This window comes from Balaenoptera ricei, chromosome 8, assembly GCF_028023285.1.
Source record: "Balaenoptera ricei isolate mBalRic1 chromosome 8, mBalRic1.hap2, whole genome shotgun sequence".
In the NCBI taxonomy this organism is placed as follows: Eukaryota; Metazoa; Chordata; class Mammalia; order Artiodactyla; family Balaenopteridae; genus Balaenoptera; species Balaenoptera ricei.
In genome coordinates this window covers 57,762,814-57,788,515 of record NC_082646.1, presented here as the reverse complement: position 1 = coordinate 57,788,515, position 25,702 = coordinate 57,762,814, and the positions used below count along the sequence as shown (strand labels likewise).

The 25,702-nt window shown below is 41.6% G+C and overlaps 1 protein-coding gene and 1 long non-coding RNA gene across 9 annotated transcripts in view; both read right to left on the bottom strand.

Annotated features, from left to right (window-relative positions):
- PAK1 (p21 (RAC1) activated kinase 1) overlaps nt 1-1,486 on the bottom strand; it is a 152,381-nt gene extending 150,895 nt beyond the window's left edge. For all 3 annotated transcript variants that reach the window (XM_059930743.1, XM_059930742.1, XM_059930745.1), the window contains exon 1: nt 907-1,486. The gene's annotated coding sequence lies outside the window, so the exon portion shown is untranslated. The remainder of the gene's footprint in view (nt 1-906) is intronic.
- A 3,127-nt stretch (nt 1,487-4,613) lies between these two features.
- The window catches only part of LOC132370548 (uncharacterized), a 94,285-nt gene continuing 73,196 nt past the window's right edge, over nt 4,614-25,702 (bottom strand). For 5 of the 6 annotated variants that reach the window (XR_009504613.1, XR_009504614.1, XR_009504615.1 and 2 more), the window contains one exon: nt 17,717-20,314. This is a non-coding gene — a long non-coding RNA (uncharacterized LOC132370548). Of the gene's footprint in view, nt 5,196-17,716; nt 20,315-25,702 lie in introns of those variants that run through there. The other variant, XR_009504612.1, reaches the window with a different exon arrangement.

Here is a 25,702-nt window from a genome sequence, read left to right as displayed (position 1 = left end):
TTTTCTCCTGATAAAGTTGAGAGAGAGAACCCAAAGACACAGTAGGCAAAATTAAAGATTTTCCTCAGGAACAACTCTTACAATAAAGGCTAGACTAGTGAATTCGAATTTTTATTGGTAACCATAGTACTAACCCTTCCCTTCACCTTTCACAGTTCGGGGGGGCGGGGGGGGGGGGGGAAGCATAAGACAGTTACCCAAAGGGCTTAACAAACAACAAGCACTTTGCTCCCAACACCCACAAACACTCAAAACTTCTCAAGTATTCTTCCAAAACACTCCCGGTAATGTTTGCTGTGAAAATATTCAATACAGTAAAGGCTATAATAATCACGTCTTTTGAAATGGAATAATGAACACAAAGTAACTCCAATTCTCCTTTCCCCGTTTGTTTTTAACTCCACGTTACAGAGTATTCCCGGGGTGGGGGAGGGGCAGCACAAGTCAAGCACTATCCACTCGTATTTTTCAAGGAGTTCAACTCTATAGGTGATTCCCGCCCCGGCCTGGACAGGGGTGATTTTTTCGTGCACAATGAATCTGACGCCGCCTTGCTAGGCTTCCCCGTCGCGGGCCAGGGTTAGGATCGGAGGACCACAAAGTTCGGGAGGGAGTCGCTCCCGGGGCCGGACCTGTCGGATCTCCCGTCCCCTCCCCTGCCCCTGTCCTCCCCCGGGCCCCTAGGGGCCCCAGGCGTCCGAGACCGGCGGCTGCGCCGGTCAGTACACAGGGGGCCTTTGTTGGTCCGACAGAAGCGGCCAGCCTCGCAGGGGCCGCCCCCGCCTCGCCTCACCTGGCGCCCCCGTCCAACCGGCCCCGCCGCGGAGAATGAATGGGCCCCGGCGCCCCACCCCGCGCCGCCCCAGCCCCACAGCCAGGGGTACCGGGCGGGAGGCCGGCTCTCACCTTCCGCGCACGTTCGGCTCGACTCGGCTCCTCCTCCTTCTCCTGCTCGGTGGCGGCGGCCGAGCCCGGGAGTGAGCGCGCGAGTGCACGAGGGGACGCTTCACTTTCTCCCTCCCGCCGCCACCGCCGCCGCCGCTCTCTCGGCGCCTCCCCACCCCGCTCGCGCCGGGGAGTCCCTCAGGACCGGGCGGGGGTGGGGGGGTTGTCAGCGACCGTAGGGGGAGTCGGATGGGGGGGAGGCGGAGGGAGCTAGGCGACTCGGCTGAGGGGGGTGCGTGCTCCCAGGGTCGGGGAGATGTGAGGAGCTCGAGTGGCCTCTGGGGGAGGAGGTGGGGAGACAGAGTTCTTTGAGGGGCTCTCGCGAGCGCGGGGCTCCTAGAAAGAGGGGATAAGAGTCTGAGGGAAAGCGTCTGTGGAGTAGGACAGCAGAGCCGGGGAGGGAGGCGGCGGGTAGGCGCGACAGACGAGCAGAGGGGGAGGGGGGAACCGTGAGGGGGCGTCTACGGTGCTGCCGACACCTTGGACTCCAGCTGCAGCTGCAGCCGCTGCCGGGCCGCCTCCCCAACCTAAGCCGAGCTATTGTACGCCGGCCCCCGGGCCGACCGCCTCGCCCACCGGCCCCCGCCCTCTCCCCCGCGAGGCTTAGGCGCCGACGGAGCCCGGCTCGGCCCGCCTCCCGCAGGTGGGAGGGGGCGGGGAGGGCTGGACAGACCCACGTGAGCGAGGCCATCCGGGGGTGGGGGGCGGGGGAGCAAGCTCTTCGAATGACGTCATCGGTGCATGACGCAAGAGGCTGGGGAATCACCCGGCCTCCGCGTGACGTCATTGCGCCCGCGTCTCACCTCGAGCCCCGCACACTATACAGGGGCAGGCTCCTTCGACGCAGGAAGGCTTTGGTACGGTTTCGGGGGGCGTTAGGGGTGTGTCGAAAAAGATGGCTCACCCCCTAGTCTTATGGTCCTCTTCAGGTTATAAAGCACCACGGCATCTGCTAGCTCTTTGCCAAGTGCTGAATTTGGAAACTACCCCATCTCCTGGGACCTCAGAGCCAGACATTTATTATACTGTTTCTTTTTTTTTGGAGGGGGGAAGGGGGCAAAGAAATGATAATGGAGGTTTCAACTGCTGTTACAGACAGAAAAGAATGGGCTTCTTTTCCCGCTTTTCTCCTACCTGAAGGCTACATTCAACGCAAACCTTTCTCCTGAGCTCGGGTTCTGTATCTCCCAGTGCCTCTTCTATTTTCCAATGCAGTGCTTCCATACCCCACTGTACCTCAAATTCCACATGACCCAAACTGAAACAACATTAGTGACGAAGGGTTTGGAATCAGATTGCTTTGCTTCAAATTTCAGCTATACAAATGTTAGTGACAGGACCTTAACATTTCGAAGCCACAATTTCTCTATACGTGTGTATCCTTAACTTGATCTCTTTCAGCCTCAGTTTTACCATAATAATAGCAAGTGCAATTTAGCACGTATTTAGCACGTAAAGCCCTTTGAAATGTTGGCTATTCCTACTACGTTTTCCCCCCAAGCTTGCAACTCACGTTACTTTCTGGTCTTAGAGAAGGGACCTCCATCCAGCAGTCCACTGACCCAGAAACCTGAACATAGCCCCCATTCTTCCTCTCTCAACGCTCTTATCAAATTGGTCACCAAGTCCTTGTAGAGTATCCTAAATATTTCTCAAGTCCTTGCCCTTCTCTTCACTCACTACCATCACCTAGACAAATGGAGCAGCTTTCAGTCTCTCCGGATTCAACCCATTCTTACTGGTGACCAGAATGTCCTTTTAAAACCACAGATCTGATGTCTTCCCCTGTTTAAATACTCTGAAAGTGTTTTGTTGCTTTCAGGATAAAATCTAAACTCCTTAACTTGGCACTGTACAACCTTGGTGCTTACACCAGCCTTTCTAGCTTCATCTCACATGGTATATCTTTTGTTCCAGCCACACTGAAATGATACTTAATGTTCTTTGAACACACATTTCTTCATGTCTCTAGCCCTTCTCTCTTTATCTCACTGGCCAACACCTATTCATTCTACAAAGCCCAGCTCAAACGTCCTTTTCATTTGTTCATTAAACTAATATTTCTTAAGTTTCCCTGAGCCTTCACAGTGCTGTAATCTTATAATACTTCCATGCCTTTAATGGCATGTAGCAGACAGCATAGTAACTTTCTTTGTGTATCTGATGCCCTGAGCTCCTTGAGAGCAAGTCATATTCCTACCCGTGCTATCCATATCCCCAGTATCTAGAATAGTGCCTGACACATAGTAAGAATCAGTGTTATGAAAATGTATTTAATAAATGCTCACATAGTACTTACCTTGTGCCAGATACTGTTCTAAGCACCCTCTCTTTTAAACCTCTAACAACCCTTTGAGATAGACTACTGTTATCCCCCCATTTTATTGGTGAGGAAACTGAGGTACAGAGGAGTTAAGTAACTTAACCCAAGAGCATAACCCAGTAAATTAATTCTAATCTAAACTGTTTTTGCATGGTCTCAGTGGTGGGCAGAATAATGGCTCCCTAAAAATGTTCACATCCTAATCCCCAGAACCTATGAATATATTACCTTCAATGACAAAAGGGATTTTGCAGTTGTGATTAAATTAAAGATCTTGAGATGAGGAGGTTATTCTGGATTGTCCAGGTGGATTCAGTGTAATCACAAGGATCCTTAAACGTGGGAAAAGTAGGGAGAAGAGTGAGGAAGAGGTAGATTAGACTACATAAGAGGTCAGATGTGAGATGTGATTCAGTGTGAGGAGCACTCCATCCACCTTTTGAAGACAGAGGAAGAGAGCTACCAACTAAGGAATAAAAACAACTCCAAAAGCTGGAAAAGGCAAGAAAACAGATTGTTCCTTGGAACCTCCAGAAAGGAACAGAGCGCTGCCAACATCTTGATTTTAGCTCAGTGACACTAATTTCAGACTTCTGGACCACAGAACTGTAAAATAATGAATGTTTGCTGTATTAAGCCACTACAGTTGTGATAGTTTGTTACAGCAGCAATAGGAAACTAACACAGTCTCAAGTCAAGGGTGACTGCTCTATGCTAACAAGTGGGAAGGGCTCCTTGTTAGAGGTGCCAGGTTCTCAGTTGCATCCACCCAAACGTCTCCATCCCAGGCCTCATCCCACTCCCTACCCACAGGAACGCTGACTTTAGCATAAGAGAACAGTCAAGGGGTATCTGACACCCCAACTATTACATTCTGGGCCTGATTTTCAGCAAAATCTGCTCTCTAGCTGCAGGAAACGAGGGTTTTTAAAAAATCTTCCATGTAGATCTTCTGGATCTCATACATGTCCTGAATTGATAGGTGGATGACCTGAGCCTGAAATTCTCTTTCTTCAGGGCTTTTAAGATAGTTCCAGCCAATTCGATGAATTATAATTAACATTACTCCCATACCATTCAAGTGCTAGAGCATGCATTCTCAATAATGACAATATCAACCCCCAAGGAAGTGAAAACTTGTTCTTAGGTGGGCAAAACCCATCTTAGATTTTATAATGGTTTGTGTCCTCCAAAGCTCAACCCTATTTGACAAAATCTTATTCCTTAGTATTTCATTTCCCTGGCTAGGGATAATTTATTGAGTTATAATTGATATACAACATATTATTCATTTTAGGTGTACATAATGATTTGATACATGTATATATTATGAAATGATTGCCACCATAAGTTCAGTTAACATCCATCACCATATACAGTTACAATTTTTGTTTCTTGTGATGAGAACTTTTAAGATATACTCTCTTAGCAACTTTCAAATATGCAAAACAGTATGCTTAACTATAGTCACCATACTGTACATTACATTCCCCAGACTTATTTATCTTATAACTGGAAGGCTGTACCTTTTGATCACCTTCACCTCTTTTGCCCACCTTCCCCCCAGAATACTTTAATTTAATTTTTCTCCCTAGGGGGACAATATTTTTTTAAATGGCTGAGAACCCCTGTGCTAGAGCTACTACATAATCTGGTGTAGTCCTTCCATTTGTACTTCCAGTCTCCCACAGGTGAAGAGTTTAGTCATTGTGACAGCACAGCATATCAGGGGCTATCACTGCTCAACTTATCATCAACAACAGAGTCCTTGTTGCCATCTGATCAGTGAGTGATTCAGTTCCAGAATCCATCCTGAGGGTGTTCACTCTGAGGTCACTCCTGGTATCAACTACCTAAGTTTAGATTTCCCAAAAAGCAGAGCCTAAGATAAATACTTGGGTTCAGGTAGTTTATTTGGGAGGTGATCCTAGAAAACAGAAATGAGACAAGGGGAAGGGAAAACCAATGTAGAGTGTGTTATTGAGGGTCTCACTTCTGCCATAACCTCAGAGAAACATATAGAATGTCTCCCAGATTAGAACCATCTGAGAGGACTTCCCTGGTGGCTCAGCGGTTAGGAAACTGCCTGCCAATGCAGGCGACACGGGTTTGAGCCTTGGTCCAGGAAGATCCCACATGCCGCAGAGCAACTAAGCCTGTGCGCCACAACTACTGAGCCTGTGCTCTAGAGCCCACGAGCCACAACTACTGAGCCCACGTGCCACAACTACTGAAGCCCACGCGCCTAGAGCCCGTGCTCTGCAACAAGAGAAGCCACGGCAATGAGAAGCCCACGCACCGCAACCAAGAGTAGCCCCTGCTTGCCGCAACTAGAGAAAGCCCATGTGCGGCAACAGAGACCCAACGCAGCCAAAAATAAATTAATTAATTAATTAAAAAAAAAAAAAGAACCATCTGAGAGATGAGAGCTTTTATCCACAGGCTTCCATCCCTATTTGAATGATGATTGCCCCCAGGGCTGTTGACTCCCAAGGACCTTGTGACTTTGCTTGCAGGACTACAGGTATCAGAGAAGGTCCTAAGGCAGAATAAGGGAAGATGTAAATTGTATACTTGAGGTGACACACTAGCACCATGAGGAGAGTTGGAACTGTTTTCCACAATTTCAGCTGAAATTAGATGTGGGTTAAAGGAATGTGACAAGTACCAGAGATATCTGCCACAGACTAAGTGGGTTTCTTTTATAGTTTCACATTATAAAACCAACTTTAGTAGATAACGCCAAACCTATGTTCCAAAATAATTGAACCAATTTACACTTCCACCAGCAATGAGAGTTCCAGCTGTTCCACATCCCCACCAGTACTTGGTATTATCAATCTTTATTATTTTAATCATTTGGTGGGTATGTAGTGATATCATATTTTGTTTATCTGCATTCCTTTGATTACTAGTGAGGTTGAAAACCTGTTCATAAGTTTGTTGGTCATTTGGATATCCTATTTTGTGAAGTGTCTGTTCAGATCTTTTGCTCAAGTTTTTTTTTATCAACTTTATTGGAGTATAAATAACATGTGATAAAAATACACCTATTTTAAGTGTTTAGCTTGATGATTTATGACAAATGTTTATTCCTTGTAACCACTACCATACCCATTCTGACCCAGAAAGTTCCCTTGTGCCCCTTTACTGTCAATCCCCTACCCCCTGCCCCACCCTGGCAACAAATGATCTGCTATCACTGTAACTTAATTTTGCCTATTCTAGAATTTCATGTAAACGGAACCATATGTACTTCTTTGTGTCTAGTTTCTTTCATTCGGTATAATGTTTTTGAGATCATCCATGTTGTTCATGTGTCAGTTGGTACTTCCTTTTTATTGCTGAGTAGTATTCCATTGTATGGCTATACTACCACTAGTTTATCCATTTAACTGTTGATGGGCATTTCAAGTTTTTGGCTGTTATGAATAAAGCTACTATGATCATTCATGTACAAGTCTTTATGTGGATATATATTTTCATTTCTTTTGGATATGAAATGGATGGGTTGTAGAATAAATGCATATTTAACTCTATAAGAATTGCTAAATTGTCTTCCAAAATAGTTATACCACTCAGTGTCCTTTTCACATGTCCCCATCATTCTTTGAGCACTTCCTTGCTTTTTGGCCCAAGATGTTCCAGGCTCTTCTTGCACTTTCTTTGACCCAGTCCTCAAATAAGTCATGTCTCCAAAGAGTTCTTATTCCTTTCATTGAAGAACAGTATTTAGAAGCCAAGATCTATGCACTAGCTGAGTTCATTACTGGGGAGAGTCACTGTTCCCAGGTGCTCTCGGTATATATAAGACTCCAAGCAGACTCACTCTCACTCTCCTTCTGGCCTTCAAAAAGCAGGGCACCAGGAATTCTATAGCCACAAGGAAATGAATTCTGCCAACAACTTGAGGGAGCTTGGAAGCCTCTGATGATAATGCGAACTGCCAACACCATGACTGTAGCCTTCTGAGACCCTGAGGAAAGGACCTGCCTAAGTCATCCACAGACTTCTGACCCACAGAAACTAAGATGATAAATATGCATTGTTTTAAGCCACAAAGTTTATGGTAATTTACCGAGCAATAGAAAACTAATACAGGAGGAGTAGGAAAGAAAGCTCCACCAGTTAAAGGCACTCATGAAAGTTTGGGAAGGCAGAAGTGAGACAGAGGTCATCTTCTTGCTGCTTTGGCTACTGCTGCTGGAAAGAACAGTTACGGAGACTTTGGGTTTTTCTGTAACAGTATCTCAGTGGCTACTCACTAACTTTGTGCTTACCTAGAGGTAGTTGTTGTCGCAGCAGCAGCAGCATCCTGACCCCTCAGTTGCAGCTATGTTGTATATTCTTGAAAATCAGTAGGTCCATTGGTGGGCTTCTGATCCCCTTGCTCCCTAATTGTACAAAAGGTGGCAGTTCCACTGGCAAGTCAGTTTGGCAGTGTTGTTCTGAGAGTTATTCCTGAAGGTCCAGCCTACAACTTACTCCTCCTAAATTTGCAACAACTTTAAAAGTACCTCATTTTTCTTTAAACCGTTTTCTACTAACAATAGCTTGGGCGCTTTTTGTTTCCTGCATCTAAAGCTTACTGATATACCCATCTTTGCTTGAGCTAGTTTAAAAGGCTTCCTGTTCCCTGTAGCCAAGTGATCCCAATCTAAGATACCAATGGGGCCATTAAGAGTTGATGGTTGGCAATCTGTATACCTTCTTTGGAGAAATGTCTATTTAGATCTTCTGCCCATTTTTGGATTGGGTTGTTTGTTTTTTTGTTATTGAGCTGCTTGTAAATCTTGGAGATTAATCCTTTGTCAGTTGCTTCATTTGCAAATATTTTCTCCCATTCTGAGGGTTGTCTTTTGGTTTTGTTTATGGTTTCCTTTGCTGTGCAAAAGCTTTTAAGTTTCATTGGGTCCCATTTGTTTATTTTTGTTTTTATTTCCATTTCTCTAGGAGTTGGGTCAAAAAGGATCTTGCTGTGATTTATGTCATAGAGTGTTCTGCCTATGTTTTCCTCTAAGAGTTTGATAGTGTCTGGCCTTACATTTAGGTCTTTAATCCATTTTGAGTTTGATATACAGATTGCCAACAAACACATGAAAGAATGCTCAACATCATTAATCATTAGAGAAATGCAAATCAAAACTACAATGAGATATCATCTCACACCGGTCAGAATGGCCATCATCAAAAAATCTAGAAACAATAAATGCTGGAGAGGGTGTGGAGAAAAGGGAACACTCTTGCACTGTTGGTGGGAATGTAAATTGATACAGCCACTATGGAGAACAGTATGGAGGTTCCTTCAAAAACTAAAAATAGAGCTACCATACAACCCAGCAATCCCACTACTGGGCATATACCCTGAGAAAACCATAATTCAAAAAGAGTCATGTACCAAAATGTTTATTGCAGCTCTATTTACAATAGCCAGGACATGGAAGCAACCTAAGTGTCCATCATCGGATGAATGGATAAAGATGTGGCACATATATACAATGGAATATTACTCAGCCATAAAAAGAAATGAAATGGAGTTATTTGTAGTGAGGTGGATGGAGTTAGAGTCTGTCATACAGAGTGAAGTAAGTCAGAAAGAGAAAAACAAATACAGTATGCTAACACATATATATGGAATCTAAGGAAGAAAAAAAAAAAGGTCATGAAGAACCTAGTGGCAAGACGGGAATAAAGACACAGACCTACTAGAGAACGGACTTGAGGATATGGGGAGGGGGAAGGGTAAGATGTGACAAAGAGAGAGAGTGGCATGGATATGTATACACTACCAAACGTAAAATAGATAGCTAGTGGGAAGCAACCGCATAGCACAGGGAGATCAGCTCTGTGCTTTGTGACCACCTAGAGGTGTGGGATAGGGAGGGTGGGAGGGAGGGAGATGCAAGAGGGAAGAGATATGGGAACATATGTATATGTATAACTGATTCAGTTTGTTATAAAGCAGAAACTAACACACCATTGTAAAGCAATTATACTCCAATAAAGATGTTAAAAAAAAAAAAAGTTGATGGTTGCAACAAGCGGGGGAGGGGAACTCAGGAGTTCAGTGAGGCAGGGCTAGGGCTAATTCATTCAACCAACACATCTCACCCCCTGCTCTGTGTTGGGGCCTGGAAATAAAGAGATGGATCATGAATACCCTTGCCCTCAAAGAGCACAAAATCTATTTGGGGAAACAAACACATATATGAATAAGTCATAGTACAACATGTTATGACTTGTAAAGGAATTAGTTAAATGTAGTGAGAGCCCAGAGAAGACAACAATAATTCTGCCTCCCCAGGGGTATTAAGAGATGGCCTTTGAGCTGGGTTTCATAGGATGAGTGAGTCTAAAAAGAAGGAAGAGGGGCTTCCCTGGTGGCGCAGTGGTTGAGAATCTGCCTGCCAATGCAGGGGACACGGGTTCGAGCCCTGGTCTGGGAAGATCCCACATGCCACGGAGCAACTAGGCCCGTGAGCCACAATTACTGAGCCTGCGCATCTGGAGCCTGTGCTCCTCAACAAGAGAGGCCGCGACAGTGAGAGGCCCGCGCACCGCGATGAAGAGTGGCCCCCGCTTGCCACAACTAGAGAAAGCCCTCGCACAGAAACGAAGACCCAACACAGCCATTAAAATAATTAATTAATTAATTTTAAAAAAAAAAGAAGGAAGAGAAAAAAGACCCACTACCCACAAGCCTTGCTGAACCCAGAGTAAGTCAGTCACTTTGCATTCATCATTCCATTTAACCTTCACAATATCCCCATAGATAGGTATTATTATCTCTTTTTTATAAATAAGCTGGGCCCCAAAGAGGTTAATAATTTGACAGTGTCACACAACTGAATATAATAGGAAACAGTCCATAGGATCTACTGTAGATAATGGATAAAAATAAAGCATAAAATATTTATTTCAGTGTATGAAATCATTTGAAGAATCATTGGGAATGCTAAAGATAAAGACTTCAGGCTGAGCTTTCAGGAGTGACTCCCAAGTCCTACTGGTGGGAGCCACCAACGGAGCTGTTGCCCTCCCACAGAAGCCTATCTTAAGGCTGCTGGCTCCAGAACCGTGCCCTCTCCTGCAGTTCACACCAGCACAAATGGTTACCTTGTGCCCCGCCTCTCTTCTTACTTAACTCAGTTCCAAACTCAAGTCTTGCCAGGATACATCTTATTTGTGGATCCTAGTTGGAAACAAGTCTAGGAAATGTGATTTGGTTTTCCAGCCTCCAGTACAGGAAGACATACCAGAAGGCAGTTGCATGGGATGTTGAATAAATCAATCCATAATTTCTGCCACATTTAGTTTGATAGGCTTAAGAATATTGATTCAAAAAAACACTAAAATGGGGACTTCCCTGGTGGTCCAGTGGTTAAGACTTCGTACTCCCAGTGCAGGAGGCCCGGGTTTGATCCCCGGTCAGAGAACTAGATCCCACATGCCGCAACTGAGAGCCCGCATGTCGTAACTAAAGATCCCGCGTGCCACAACTAAGACCCGGTGCAACCAAATAAATAAATTAATATTTTTTTAAAAAAACACTAAAATGATTAATAATGCCAATCATGTGGACACTCTTATGTACTATTGGTGGAAGTATAAACTGATACAAACTTATTGGAAGGTACTTTGAAAGCATCTAATAATATTAAAAGCATGTGTCTACTACGGCCCAGCAACAGCACTTTTAGGAGTCTATCCTACCAAGGAAAAAAAATAATAGCACAAATACATGAAGTTTAAGAATGCTTATTGCAGTACTGTGACTACATAAATCTGGAAACAACCTAATATCCATCAATAGGTGACTAATTAATCGAATGATACATCCATACAGCAGAATACTATACAGGCATTAAACAGAATTAAATGGATCTGTACGTACTGCCCTAAAAAGATGTCCTTTATTGTTGTTGAGTGCAAAAAAACAAGTTGTAAGAACTTTGTATAATATAATCTCATTTTTTGTTTTTTAAAATGGAGGTAAATGATATATCAGTATAAGTATAGGAAAAATTGCTAGTAGTGCTTACTCTTGGGAATTGGAAAGGGGAAGGTAGGGGGACTGGACTTTTACACACCTTATATAATTTTTTAAAGCTGAGGATTATAGGTAAGATTTGCTTTTCTTGGTTTGATTTTCAGTATTTTTCTTATATATATATATGTGGGGTGTGTGTTGTGTGTCTTTGAAACTTTTTTCAAAGGATAATCTAATACATTTTTAAATTTTTTAATTGAAGTATAGTTGACATAATATTATGTTAGTTTCAGGTATACTACATAGTGATCTAACAATCAAATACATTACAAAATGATCACCATGACAAGGCCACTAACCACCTGTCACCATACAAATTATTACAGTATTATTGACTATATTCCCGATGCGGTATAGTATATCCCAATGAGCTATTTATTTAATAACTGGAAGTTTGTATCTCTTAATCCCCTTCACTTATTTCGCCCCACTTCCCCACCTCTGACAACCACCAGTTTGCTCTCTATATCTGTAAGTCTGTTCCTGTTTTGTTTTTTTGTTTGTTTTGTGTTTTGAGATTCCACATATAAGTGCAATTATACAGTATTTGTCTTCCTCTGTCTGACTTATTTCACTTGATTTAATACCCTCTAGGTCCATTCATGTTGTTGCAAATGGCAAGATTTCATTCTTTTTTATGGTTGAGTAATATTTCATTCTGTATATATACCACATCTTCTTTATCCATTCAGCTATCAATGGACATTTAGGTTACTTCCTAGAAATAAAAATAAAATCTGAAAGGTGTGGTTCTCCAGATGGTTCTCCTGATCCTCTAGGTAGGTAGAAAGATCCATGCTGAGACCCAAATCTGCAGGGTCAGTAAGAGTTAATCTAGCTTGACTCTGCCCTGCTGGGTAGAGGAACAAGTCGGGGGTGATATGCATTTGGGAATTGAGTGAACATCTGCCAGTTCATGGAGGGGAAGGTGTGCCCAGGTCCTTATGTCTCCATAGAGATGAGTCTGCCATGAGGGCCTAGGCATGGTAATAGGCCCTAGGGTTATTAAGATAAGTAATATAATCCTTGTTCTCAAAATGTTTACTGTCCAAAGAACAATAATACCAATGAAAATTTATATCTGAAATCATAATTTTTACATAGATCTGTATAGCCCTTAGCAATTTACAAAACACTTCTCTTCTTCTCCCTTGATTCTCTCAACAGCCCTGTGAAGGAGCCATGGCAAGAGTCATGTCCCCATTTTACAGATGAGGAAACCGAGGCCCAGAAAAAAAAATTGCTCTGTCCTCTGACTGTTAGTCCTACAGTCCTACAGTCCTGTGTTATTTTGCATTTTCTGACTTTGCGCTAGTGTTCACATTATTGTATTCAAGTGTTCTGTTTTGCGTCTCACTAGAATATTAATCTCCATAATGGCAAGCATGCTGAATTATTTGGTGTCTTCTAAGACTGTGTCTTTCTCTTTTATTACTTTTTTCAGCTGCCACCTTCAGTAAAACTACAATTTATACATGTAATGGAAACAAGTTTTATAAAACAGTACTTATCCTTAATCTGAGCAATGTACCCTGATATTTTGTATTGTATTCTATAGAATTTCACTTTTTACTAGTCTACTAAATATAATCCAGGATTGGATTCCGGAACAGAAAACACATTAGTGAAAAACAGGTGCAAGCCAAGTAAAATCTATAGTTTAGTTAATAATATTGTACCAATGTTAATCTCTCAGTTTTGGTGAATGTGCCATGGTTATGTAAGATGTTAACATTTTAGGGGAAGCTGGGTGAAAATATGTAGAAACTTTCTGAAGTATCTTTGCAATTTATCTGTAGATGTGAAGTTATTCCAAAAGAAAAAGTTTATTAAAAAAAAAATAAACCAAATGTGTGGGGTAGGAGGTGGTGAAATGGGTGAAGGGGGTCAAAAGGTACAAACTTCCAGTTATAAAATAAATTAAGTCGTGAGGTATAATATACAGCCTGGTGACTATGGTTAATAACACTGTATTGTATATTTGAAAGTTGCTGAGAGAATAAATCTTAGAAGTCCTCAATACAAGAAAAAAAAATGTATAACTACATATGGGGATGGATGTTAACTAGACTTATTGTGGTGATCATTTCACAACATATACAAATACTACAACATATACAAACACATTTCACACCATATACAAATACATGTATCATTATACATGTATCATTTCACAACATATACAAATACATTTTGTGGTATACCTGAAACTAATATAATGTTATATGTCAATTATACCATAATAATAAATGAATAAATAACCTACATAACATGAAAAAAAAAGTTCTAGCTTGACAATTTAAACTGAGTTCATGACCCACTAATGGGCTGCAATTCACACTTTGAATGTTGTAGGTGTTTGCTATCATTTTATTTATTTATTTACTCTTTTTTTTTAAAGATAGATTTTATTCATTTTATTTTATTTATTTATTTTTGGCTGCGTTGGGTCTTCGTTGCTGCATGTGGGCTTTCTCTAGTTGCAGCAAGTGGGGGCTACTCTTCATTGTGGTGCGCGGGCTTATTGCAGTGGCTTCTCTTGCTGTGGAGCATGGGTTCCAGGTGGGCAGGCTCAGTAGTTGTGGCACATGGCCTTAGTTGCTCCGTGGCATGTGGGATCTTCCCAGACCAGGGCTCGAACTCATGTCCCCTGCATTGGCAGGCGGATTCTTAACCACTGCACCACCAGGGAGGCCCTTGCTATCATTTTAAATAATGCTGGTGGGAATAGTTGTGGTGATCTATGAAAGCCCATGATCGTGCTCTCTCTGACTCTCATCACTCCCACGGCTGACCTGTCTCCCAGCCCTTGGCCTTGTCTATCTTGTCTTATGCTCATTTTTGTCTATATGGCCTATCTTTGAAGGGATCTCCTTGCCTGAATCATCTGTGGACCTTCAAAGGGATACATGATATATATTTGTTAAATAAATGTCTGAAGGAATAACTGTGTTTCAACACCCTTGCTTGGGAATTTTTCTGCCTCTTCAAATTGTAGGAAATTTTTGTGTGTACATAGAAATCTAGTATAAAATCTTTTCTGAAAGCTTTATGTGAAACAAAAATTTCCAAACTTGGCAGAAAGCCTTTTCTGACAAATGCCTTCATGATCATCTTTGGGACTTTTTTTTTTTTTTTTTTTAATTGGGGCATAGTTGTTTTGCAGTGTTGTTACTTTCTGCTGTACAGTGAAGTGAATCAGTTATATGTATACATATATCCACTCTTTTTTGGATTTCCTTCCCATTTAGGTCACCACAGAGCATTGGTTTGAGTTCCCTGTGTTATACAGCAGGTTCTCATTAGTTATCTATTTTATACATAGTAGTGTATGTACATCAATCCTAATCTCTCAATTCATCTCACCCCCTCTTTCCTCCCTTGGTGTCCATATGTTTGTTCTCTACGCCTGTGTCTCTATTTCTGCCTTGCAAACAGGTTCATCTGTACCATTTTTCTAGGTTCCACGTATGGGACTTTCAATAACAAAGGAAGAACAGCTCCTCTGAAAAAGGTTTTAAAGTTTTTTAAACTTTTATTATTATTTTATTTCACAAGTGACACGCACTTACTACTGAAAAAAAAAGATAATAAAAATGGATGAAGGGCTTCCCTGGTGGCGCAGTGGTTGAGAGCCCGCCTGCCAATGCAGGGGACATGGGTTCGAGCCCTGGTCCGGGAAGATCCCACATGCCGCGGAGCAACTAAGCCCATGTGCCACAACTACTGAGCCTGTGCTCTAGAGCCCGCATGCCACAACTACTGAGCCCATGTGCCACAACTACGGAAGCCCACGTGCCTAGAGCCCGTGCTCTGCAGCAAAGAGAAGCCACTGCAATGAGAAGCCCGTGCACCACAACGAAGAGTAGCCCCCACTTGCTGCAACTAGAGAAAGCCCACGAGCAGCAATGAAGACCCAGTGCAGCCAAAAATAAATAAATAAAATAAATAAATTTATTTTTTAAAAAATGGATGAAAATTTAAAATGAAATTCTATAAGGTCACCTATAATCCCACCATAAATAACTATTATTAACATTTTAGTGTATAACCCCTTTCATATCATATACATGTAAACACATATACTTTTAAAATAAATGGTGATATTACTCATACAATTTTAGAGGTATCTTTGCTCAGGCTGTTCCCTCATCCCGGAATGCATTTCCTCCTTTCTGTTCTTCATCTGAATATTTCCTGCTCATCTTTCTAGACTCAACACATGATAACACCTCTGGGAAGCCTTTTCTTGCCCTCTCTGCTTTCCTCTACCCTAGATGGATTAGGTACTACCTCTTAGGTTTTCCAGTGAATCTTTAGTTCTTTCTTTTTTTTTGCTTTTTAATTAATTTATTTATTTTTGGCTGTGTTGGGTCTTCATTGCACGCAGGCCTTCTCTAGTTGCGGTGAGCGGGGGCTACTCTTGGTTGCCATGCGTGGGCTTCTCATTGCGGTGGCTTCTCTTGTTGCAGAGCACGGGCTCTAGTCTCGTGAGCTTCAGTAATTGTGGCACACAGGCTCAGTAGTTGTGGCTTGCAGGCTCTAGAGCGCAGGGTCAGTAGTTGTGGCGCACGGGCTTAGTTGCTCTGTGGCATGTGGGATCTTCCCGGACCAGGGCTCGAACCCACATCCCCTGCATTGGTAGGCAGATTCTTAACCACTGTGCCACCAGGGAAGTCCCTTTAGTTATTTCTTTATTACATTTTGTATCTTAATTCATTGTTTACATGTCGGCCTGTCCCAAGAGTCAGGGAGCTCCTCAATGGCAAGGATAATGGCCAGAGTAGGTTTTGTTGAATGGTGTGTGGATGGATGAAGGGATGGAGAAATAGGCGGCCAAGTGAATGATGCACAGAAAGAGACACGTGGTTTTTCATCTGCTATGGAGAGCATCCTTAGCTTTTTGACCCTTTAGCCTCAGTGTCAGCTACGTTGCCATGGAAGAGTCATTGGTAGAGGGAATATGGATGATGCCATCACCTTATTACTGGGGCTACAAAGACAACTCGAGTGCTTGTCACCTCCACAAGGAAATCTTCCAAATCCCATCAAAGTTTTGTGCGAAGTCCCGGACTCTGGCCCCTCATTCACTGGAGAGGCAGCAGACCTGCTCAGCCATCCTGAAAACTAAGCATCAGGAGACCCAACTTTCAGTCTCAGTTATGTGATTAACTTGCTATGCATGGCCTTGGACATGCTGTTCCCCTGCCACAGGCCTTAGTTTTCTCACTTTACAATAAGAGGAGTAGACTGGGTGGTCTCTAATTCTCCTTTCAGCACTCACTTTCTATGGTCTTATAATTTACTCACTGTTGATCTCACTCAGAGAAGAGACAGGGTAGAGAGCATTGCCCACCTTACCTAAACTGTGCTCACTGCCACTATCTCACCAGGTTCCCTTGGGCAAATCTCTACTTCCCAGGGCCCCAGTTTCCTCATCTGGAATGGGAAGATTGAGCCAGATTTTACACACTGAATTTATGCCCAGGGTGGCTATAAATGCAACTTATGGAAGTCCCCTAATACAAAGAGAATATTCCATTTAAAGATGAACATTCAGAGTCTCTGAAAATATAGTAAGATTGCATTAGTTGATGTTCTCTGCTAAATGTATTCTCTGAGGCCACCATGTTGAGCTGAAATAAATGTTTTAGCTTTTACAAAAATCACTCTGATTTTGGGCAAAGCAGTTCCCAAACTCATTGCAGAGTCAGATCACACTGATTTTCAGAGCTGCCAAAAAATAAGAAAATGGCTAACATCAATACTGCAACTGCTGCTAAGTTCTCAGTTGCTTCAGAACTTTTCACCTTTTATTCATAAAGTGACACAATTTAGAGTTACCTAAAGGTTGGAGTTCACTATCAATATTATTATAATATCAAGCTTAGACCTACTTTTCCATTAGAAAAACACCATAGTTATTACATTAATTATAACAGAAATTATTAGCCATCAATATGAAATTTCAGTAATGAGCAAAAATTTGGGGAAGCATTTTTTTCCCATATAGTAAAGGGTTAATATATACATATAAAGAACAGGAAAAAGACAAGAAGAAAATGCATAAAAATCTTAACAACATATGAAAAGTTCCTCAATATCATTAGCCATTATGGAAATGCAAGTTAAAACCATGATAAAATACCACTATATACTTTTTAGAATGTAAAATATTAAAAAGACTTACCAAACCATGTGTTGGCGAGAATTTAGAAGAGTGGTGATGTATACTCGATTAGAAAACAGTTTCTTAAAAAACAGTTTGGAAGTGTCTTAAAAAGTTAAATGTATACCTACCAAATGATCTAATAATTTTAATCTTAGATACTTACTAAAGAGAAAACATATGAAAGCTATATCCATAGAAGTTCTCTTACATGAATATTCATAGTAGTTTTATTTGTAATAGCCAAACACTGGAGATAAACTTTTGGTGGTGATGGGTATTTTGGTTGGAGCAATGGCTCCACGTGTGTATATGTACATCAAAACTTATCAAATTGTACCAATGTTCATCAACAAGTGAATGGATAAACAAATTGAGGTATATCCATACAATGGAATACTACTCAGCAATAAAAAAGAATGAACAATTTATGAATCTCAACAAATTATGCTGAGTGAAAGAAGACATATTTAAAAAAGAATATATAGCATATGATTCCATTGATAAAATATTCTAGAAAATGTGAACAAATCTATAGTGACAGAAAGGAGATCAGTTGTTGTCTGGGTTTGGGAGAAAGAGTGGGAGGGAGATCACAAAGGGCACCAAAAGCTTTGGGGGTGACAGATATGTTTATGATCCTGATTGTGATGATGGCTTATTAAAACTAAACTCAAGTTTATTTTATTATTAACCCTGGTTTAAAAACAAAAGACAAAGGGAATAAGACTCAACCATTCTCAGTGATTATTCGTGAGGAAAATACAATTAGGTTTTTGTGGAGGGCCTGCTCTATGGGAAAACTCACACATTGACTTATGAACCAGAAGTATTCATCAAACCAGCCAGAAGTGGGAATGTTAATTTATGTGAGCTGATATGGTCCTGAGTTCACCCTGCTCCCTAAAACATTGAGTTGATATGTGCTGCCACCACACACACACACACACCACTGAACTTTCTGGCATTTGGGGCTTTTACAGACAGAACAGACACATCCTCGTTGATGTATTTTGCCCTCTTGACTTTTTCTTGCACTCGCCTTACAAATCCACTATCCTGCATCAGCCAGCACTTCCATTCTCTGCTTCTACACCTGGCTCTGAGAGTGACTGGAAGGCCTTTGAATGCACATGTGTAAGATAAGTGAGTCTGACCGTAAGTGAGTGAAAGAAGTTTGTTCACTTGGAAAAAGTAGCTGTAATCACTGCATAAAAGTGAAAACCTGTGAACACATATTCTTATAGCAAAGATGAATGTATGTAACTCAGTTCAGCTGGGGACCCTCCTCTTCTGAAAGGTTGAGATAAAATTGGCTTAAACTCCTCTTCTCTCCAACTCCCTATCTTGTGAAAATCCAAAGCCCTCTTCAAGATTTCAGTTTCTTCCCAGTGATCTTCTGTTATCATAACCACCTGGCCTCTAGGCTCCTGGCTCCACACCTCTTCCACTGTTCTGCAGTGCATGGATCCAGACTCAGTCCTATTCTGTTTCAACCCCAACTATTCTGACATCATCTATTGTGCTGCAATTTCAATTCTGACACTAAGCAACCAGAGTTATTGTCAGACTCCACAGCTGTAAGGGCACAGGACCCAACAAGACTGCCCCCACTCCAGACACCAGGAGCAAGTGCGGGCCCAGGCCACCCATACTTCCAACCAACTGGCTACAAATCCAGAGGGTTCCTCCAACCCCCCTCAAGTTCTATAATTCAGCAGAATGACACAAAACTGAGGATAGCACTATACTTACAATTAGAGTTTTAAAGGATACAAATCAGACCAGCCAAATGAAGAGACACATAGGGCAAGGTCTGGAAGGGTCCTGAACACAGAGCTTCTGTGCCCTCTCCCCATGGGATGAGGGCACCTCATCTTCCCAACATGAGTTCACCAACAAGGAACCTCCACTGAGCTTTGCTGTCCAAAGGTTTATTGGAGTTTCATTGATTAAATCATGGACCATGCGCTTGAACTCAATCTCCAATCCTTCTTCCCTCCCTGGAGGTTGGGCTGGCTCAAAGTCCCAACCTTCTAATCAGTGGTTGGTCTTTCTGGTGACCAGTCTCCATCTTGAAGCTATGCAGGGTCCCACCATGAGTCCCCTCATTAGCATAAACTCAGGAGTGATCCAAGGGACTCATGAATAATAAAGACACTTTAGTCACTCAGGAAATTCCAAGAGTTCTAGAAGCTCCATGCCAGGAACTCTGCAAATTATTTTTGGAACTTCTAAATGACTTGAGCAGGGCTGACCCCATCCTATTCCAGTGATCCAAACAAGTGACGAAACCCAGATAATCGGTACATTCCATCTCCCCGGCCAGACTGCTATTCAGGGATAGGCTTGAGGGAACTCTTGGTGAGTGAAGGACTCTTACCCCTGGGGTCACTGAGCTGGTAGAAAGGTCAGCCTAGCATTTCTAGTGCCCATCTTTGCCAGCACAAGTGAAGAGCCTGCTTGAGAGTGAATCAAGACAAAGGAAAACAGAATCAAGAGATGGAGAGAAAACGCAAATATGGATGACAAAGTTTGACTTCCTGAATCCAACCATGTCTAACTAGATATCTGGGTTTTCCCTTAAGCCACATTGAGTTAAATTTCTGTCATTTGCAATTGCAAGAGTGTTGACCAATACCTTCTTTCTTCCCCCTCCTTTTCACAAGCAATAAACCATATTCCTCTCTTTGTTTCATGCAAAACAGCTTCCCCTTGTCTGAGCTGGGCATCTGCTGACATCTGTGTCTGCAGGGCATTTCAAAGAGTTTTCACAAAGACAGTTCCCTCCATGTGAGATACATTGGTGTCATCCATTTTTTTCACTCTGTAACAAAAATATTTATACAATCAAGACTGTACTGTATGTATAGTTTCTTATCTGCTTTTTTCAATTTTCAGTCAACAAATATTTATATAAAAACTGTACGCTAGTCATATACTAAGCAACTAACACTCTATGTTGAGAATTTTCCCACATCATTAAAAAGATTTTGTAAATGTAATTTATTATTAAACAGCACAGAATATACAAGCACATAGACAGGTTTCTTTTTTAAGATTTTCATTTTTTAGAGCAGTTTTAGGTTCACAACAAAATTGAGGGAAAAGTACAGAGATTTCCCATATACCCCCTATTCCCTTATAGATAGTTTTTAAACTGAACGTTTATTGTAGAATATTTAGCTTGTTTCCAAGTTTTATGAATAATGATAGACACATAACACCATCTAAATCTCTCATAATTTCCTTAGAATAGATTCCCAGAAGAATTTCCATAAGAACTTCATTTTTTACCTCCAAAAAATGCAGAAAAAATTCACCAATCTCTGTTGTAGTAAAGTGTCTATCCCCTCTGACCCCACCTTGCCTGGAGAGATCTGGCCTAAAATGCCTTCAGATAGCACAAGAATCATGCTCCTTGAGAGCTTCCTGTTTCCTCTGAGTGCCCCTCCTCAGCTGTCCTTAAAGGGCTGGGGACTGACCAGGCAGCAGGCAGCCTGTCAACCTGGCAGACCTCTGGAGGCATAGTACACATAACTGCTTTAGGAATTGCTTGAAAAAAATGGCATTCAGGGCAAGCCTGAAAGGGAGCTAGATGCCAAGACAAGAAAGTCAGCATTAATCATGACCCCATTTTCATTTTTAAGTCTCTCTTTCCCTACTTTATTTTCCTTAAGAAGCATATGTGATTTATAATGGAAAATTTTAATTTATTGGTAAAAACAACAACAAAATGAGTTTCTCAAATTCAGTGTGGGACTGGAGATAATCTTCTGGTTCCTGGAAAAGCAGTTGTGAGCTATCTAGCTGGGCAATGCTTCCTACAAATCACTGGCTGACTCAGAAAAATACAAATGCACTTTAGTCACACGAAGGACAGGGTGACTCCCTCTGGGGCCACCACAAAGGGGAATTGATGACTGTCTTCCAGACCTGGAAGAGGGTTCCAAATTGCAATGTGTGAAAATAAGGGGTGGGTCTAAGAACTGTCAGTGGGAGCCTCCAAAACAAAGATTTTTGACTCATTGCAAGAACTTTCTAAGAGGCAGAGTAGCCCAAAGATAAAACCAGCTGCTCCAGGAGGTGATGACCTCCCCATCCTGTGAAGTGTTAAAGCACAGACTGGAGGCCAGTTGTCCTGGGTGGTGTGGCAGGGATCCAACTGCAAGGCAGGACAGTGGTTCTCAGTCTTGTTGGTCTCAGGACTCCTTTACACTCTTAAGAATTACTGAGGATCCAAAGAACATTGTTTATATAGGTTCTATCTATCAACATTTACCATATTAGAAATTAAAACTGAGAAAATTTTAAATACTTACTAATTTATTTTTAAATAACATTAGTAATTCCTTTGTACATTAACATAAATAAAAAGTTTTACAGAAAATAACTATATTTACTCAAACAAAAAAAATCTAGCAAGAAGAATAGCATTTTTTAAAAAATCTTTTTACTATCTAGACCAATGGAACACAACTGGATTATTATATCTGCTTCTACATTTAATCTGTTGCAATATGTTCTTCAAGGTTGGTTGCAATGTGGAATCTGAAACCATATCAATGAACTGTGACAGAGATCATAGAGCCTGTGCCCAAAGAGATCACAACTGAACAATAATAAGGGAAAACACTTACTGGCTGCTTACCATTATCCAGGTTATATGTCAAGTATTCTACACACATTACTTCAAACAACTTTATAAAGGAAATTTACCTAATTTTACAGTTGAAAAAACTAAAACATAGAGAAGCTGTATACCTTACACCAGGTCACACAGCCTGGTGAAGCCAAGATTTAGAGCAATTTAGCCTAACTGTTCTAATCTTGGCTCTAAATCCTGGCTTATTTTACCTAGCACAATGTTTTCTAGGTTCATCCATGATGTACTTCATTCCTTCTTAAGGCGGAATAATATCCCATTGTATGTATATACCACATTTCTCTTATCCATTCATCTGTTGATGGATGCTTCTTAGTATGTTTTAAATAAACAATGACTACATTCTGTAATAGAGGCAAGCACAGGTTCTAAAAGGGAGAGACAGAGGAGGAGCCACGAATCCAACTTGGGCTGAGGCAGCCAGGGGCTGGTGCCTGAGCAGAGACTTGAAGGATCGGTGGGAGACATCCAGGAAAAAGACAGGAAAGGGAGGAACCAAGGGACGTGTAAGAAAGAGAACCATAGCCAGCCCCATAGGGCTGAGTCAGGTTTGTGTGGAAGAGGGGCAAGAAGTAAGGCTAGAGAGGCAACAACATTGACATTACAGAGTATTTAAGACAGGCTGGGTGCTGTGCAAAGCCTCTTAGATGTTTTAACTTATTTAAACATTACAGCACCGTCTAAAAGAAAACCAGCCTTCTTGAGTATATACTGAGGACCAGGCACTGTTCTTAGTGCCTTGTGTGCAATAATAAATTTAATCCCCATAACAACTCGAGGTCAGTACTATTATCATTCCCATTTTATAGATGGGGAAGTAAGGCATGGAAAGGATAATACAATTTTGCCCAAGGTTATGCTGGTAAGCAGGGATGTGAACCCAGGTTTCAGCAGCTATGCTTATATCCTGACAGCCGAGAATATGAGAACAAGGTAAGGAATTTAGACTTTCACTGGACAGGTTTAGGCAGAAAGCAACTTGTCCTGATTTGCATTTTATAATCATTCTAGCGGCTGTATGGAGAGTGATAGGCAGGAAGAAGACTGGAGGCAGAGAGACCAGTTAGTAAGCCAAATGGGAAAGAATGAGAATGAGGCAGGGCAGTGCAAATACAGACAAGTGGAGGGTTCTGAGAGATATTCAGGACATGGAATAGTCAGCCGATGGTGATTTGTTGAAGCGGGGTCAGGGATGATTCCGAGTTTCTGAGAGGATGACAGTGTAATCACAGAGATGGAGGATGCGTGGGAAAAACAAGTTTGAGGTTAGGGAGAATCAAGAGATGAAGATAATGAGATCATTTGGGACATCCTGAGTCTTGGTAGGCCCAGGGAGAGCGATCTGGGCTCATAAGCTCCATGAAGGCAAAGATCTCTGTCTGTTTCATTGACTGACATGGCCTAGTGCCAAGAACAGTACTTGACATAAGACACCCAGTAAAGGCAACCCAGTATGTAGTTGTTCAATGAATGAGTATGGGTACAGAGGAGAAAAGGGTGTGACCTGGAGGTTAGGAAATTGTGCTGGGAGTTGGAGCTGCAGAGATTGTCAATAGTACGTAAAGTGAGGAGAGTTATAAGGACAGAACTCTGGGGACACAATGCTTACAAGACAGGCAGAGAAAAGCCAACTGAACCTTAGAGAGACTGAGGAGTGGCCACAGAGAGGGAGAAACTAGGAGAAGGGAGGCTGTCAAAGGCATCTCAGATTTTTAAGGTAAAAGAGACTTTGAAGTGCTTCCCAGTTTATAAAACATACTTTCTCAGATTCTTCTTTTTCTCTTAATTTTAGTATAACATACCTTTTACTAAATTTTTTATTGAAGTAAAAATTACTTTTATGATAAAGTGCAATCATCTTAAGTGTATATTGTGATGAATCTTTGCATCTTTATGCATCTGTGTAACCCCCATCTGGATCACAATAGAGAAACGCTCCAGCACTCAAATGTTTCCTTCACACCCCTTCTCAGTCACCACTCTCCTCTCCGCTGGAGATAAGCATTCTTCTGGCTTCTATAATCTTCCATCAGTTCTTGAACTTCTATCAGTTCTTAAATTTCATATAGATGAAATAATACAGTATGTATTATTTTGTGTCCGGCTTCTTCCACTCAATATAATAGCTGTGAAGTTCATCTGTAATGTTTTGAGCATCAGTAGTTTGTTCTCAGGTATTTTCAAAAATGTAACTCTCCTTGAGGATGATAACATCTACCTCTAAAGGAATTAAATGGGATCATGCCTAGTAGCCACCCTACAAAATGAATATTTATTGATTACCTAGCTTTGGTTCAATATCAAAACAATTTAATCCTCATAGAGGAATCATTATTCCTTTTTTGCAGAATTCGGTGATATTTTAGAGGGAAGGGAAGAATGAAACAATGGTATGCTGGTAAGCCAGTTTTCTGGGGGGTTGGGGGGAGTCCTTGACTTGGAGAATCTATAATAAATAGGCATTCTTCCAAAGAAAACAGACAGATGGCCAACAGGCAAATGAAAAGATGTACAACATCACTAATTATCAGGGAAATGCAAATCAAAACCACAACTGTTATAATGGCTATTATCAAAAAGACAAGAAATAACAAGTGGTAGAAAGGATATGGAGAAAAGAGAACATTTGTGCACTGTTGGCGGGAATGTAAACTGGTGCAGCCACTATGGAGGTTCCTCAAAAAATTAAAAATAGAACTACCAGCACTTCCCTGGTGGTGCAGTGGTTAAGAATCTGCCTGCCAATGCAGGAGACATGGGTTCGATCCCTGGTCCAGGAAGATCCCACGTGCCACAGAGCAACTAAGCCCGTGTGCCACAGCTACTGAAGCCTGTGTGCCCTAGAGCATGCGCGCTGCAACTACTGAGCCCACATCCCACAACTACTGAAGCCCACCTGCTGCAACTACTGAAGCCTCCGCACCTAGAGCCCATGCTCTGCAACAAGAGAAGCCACCACAATGAGAAGCCTGCGGACTGCAGCAAAGAGCAGCCCCCGCTCACCACAACTAGAGAAAGCCCGTGCACAGCAACGAAGACCCAGGGCATCCAAAAAAAAAAAAAAAAATAGAACTACCATATTATCCAGCAATTCCAGTTTTCCCAAGAAAACGAAATCACTAATTTAAAAAGATATATGTGCCCCCATGTTCACTGCGGCTTTATTTACAATAGCCAAGATATGGAAACAACTATGTCCAATGATGAATGAAGTGATAAAGAAATTGTTTTTTATATATGGAATATATATAAAATATATATTTTCATATATATTCCATATATATGGAATACTACTCAGCCATAAAAAAGAATTAAAAAGAATGAAATCTTGCCATTTTTGACAAATGGATGGATCTTGAGGGTATTATGCTAAGTGAAATAAGTCAGACAGAGAAAGACAAATACTGTATGATTCCACTTATATGCGGAATCTAAAGACCAAAATGCATGAACAAATAAAACAAAACAAAACTCATTGATACAGAGAACAGATTGATGGTTAACAGAGGTGTTGGGAGTTGAGGAATGGGAAAAATGGGTGAAAGGGAT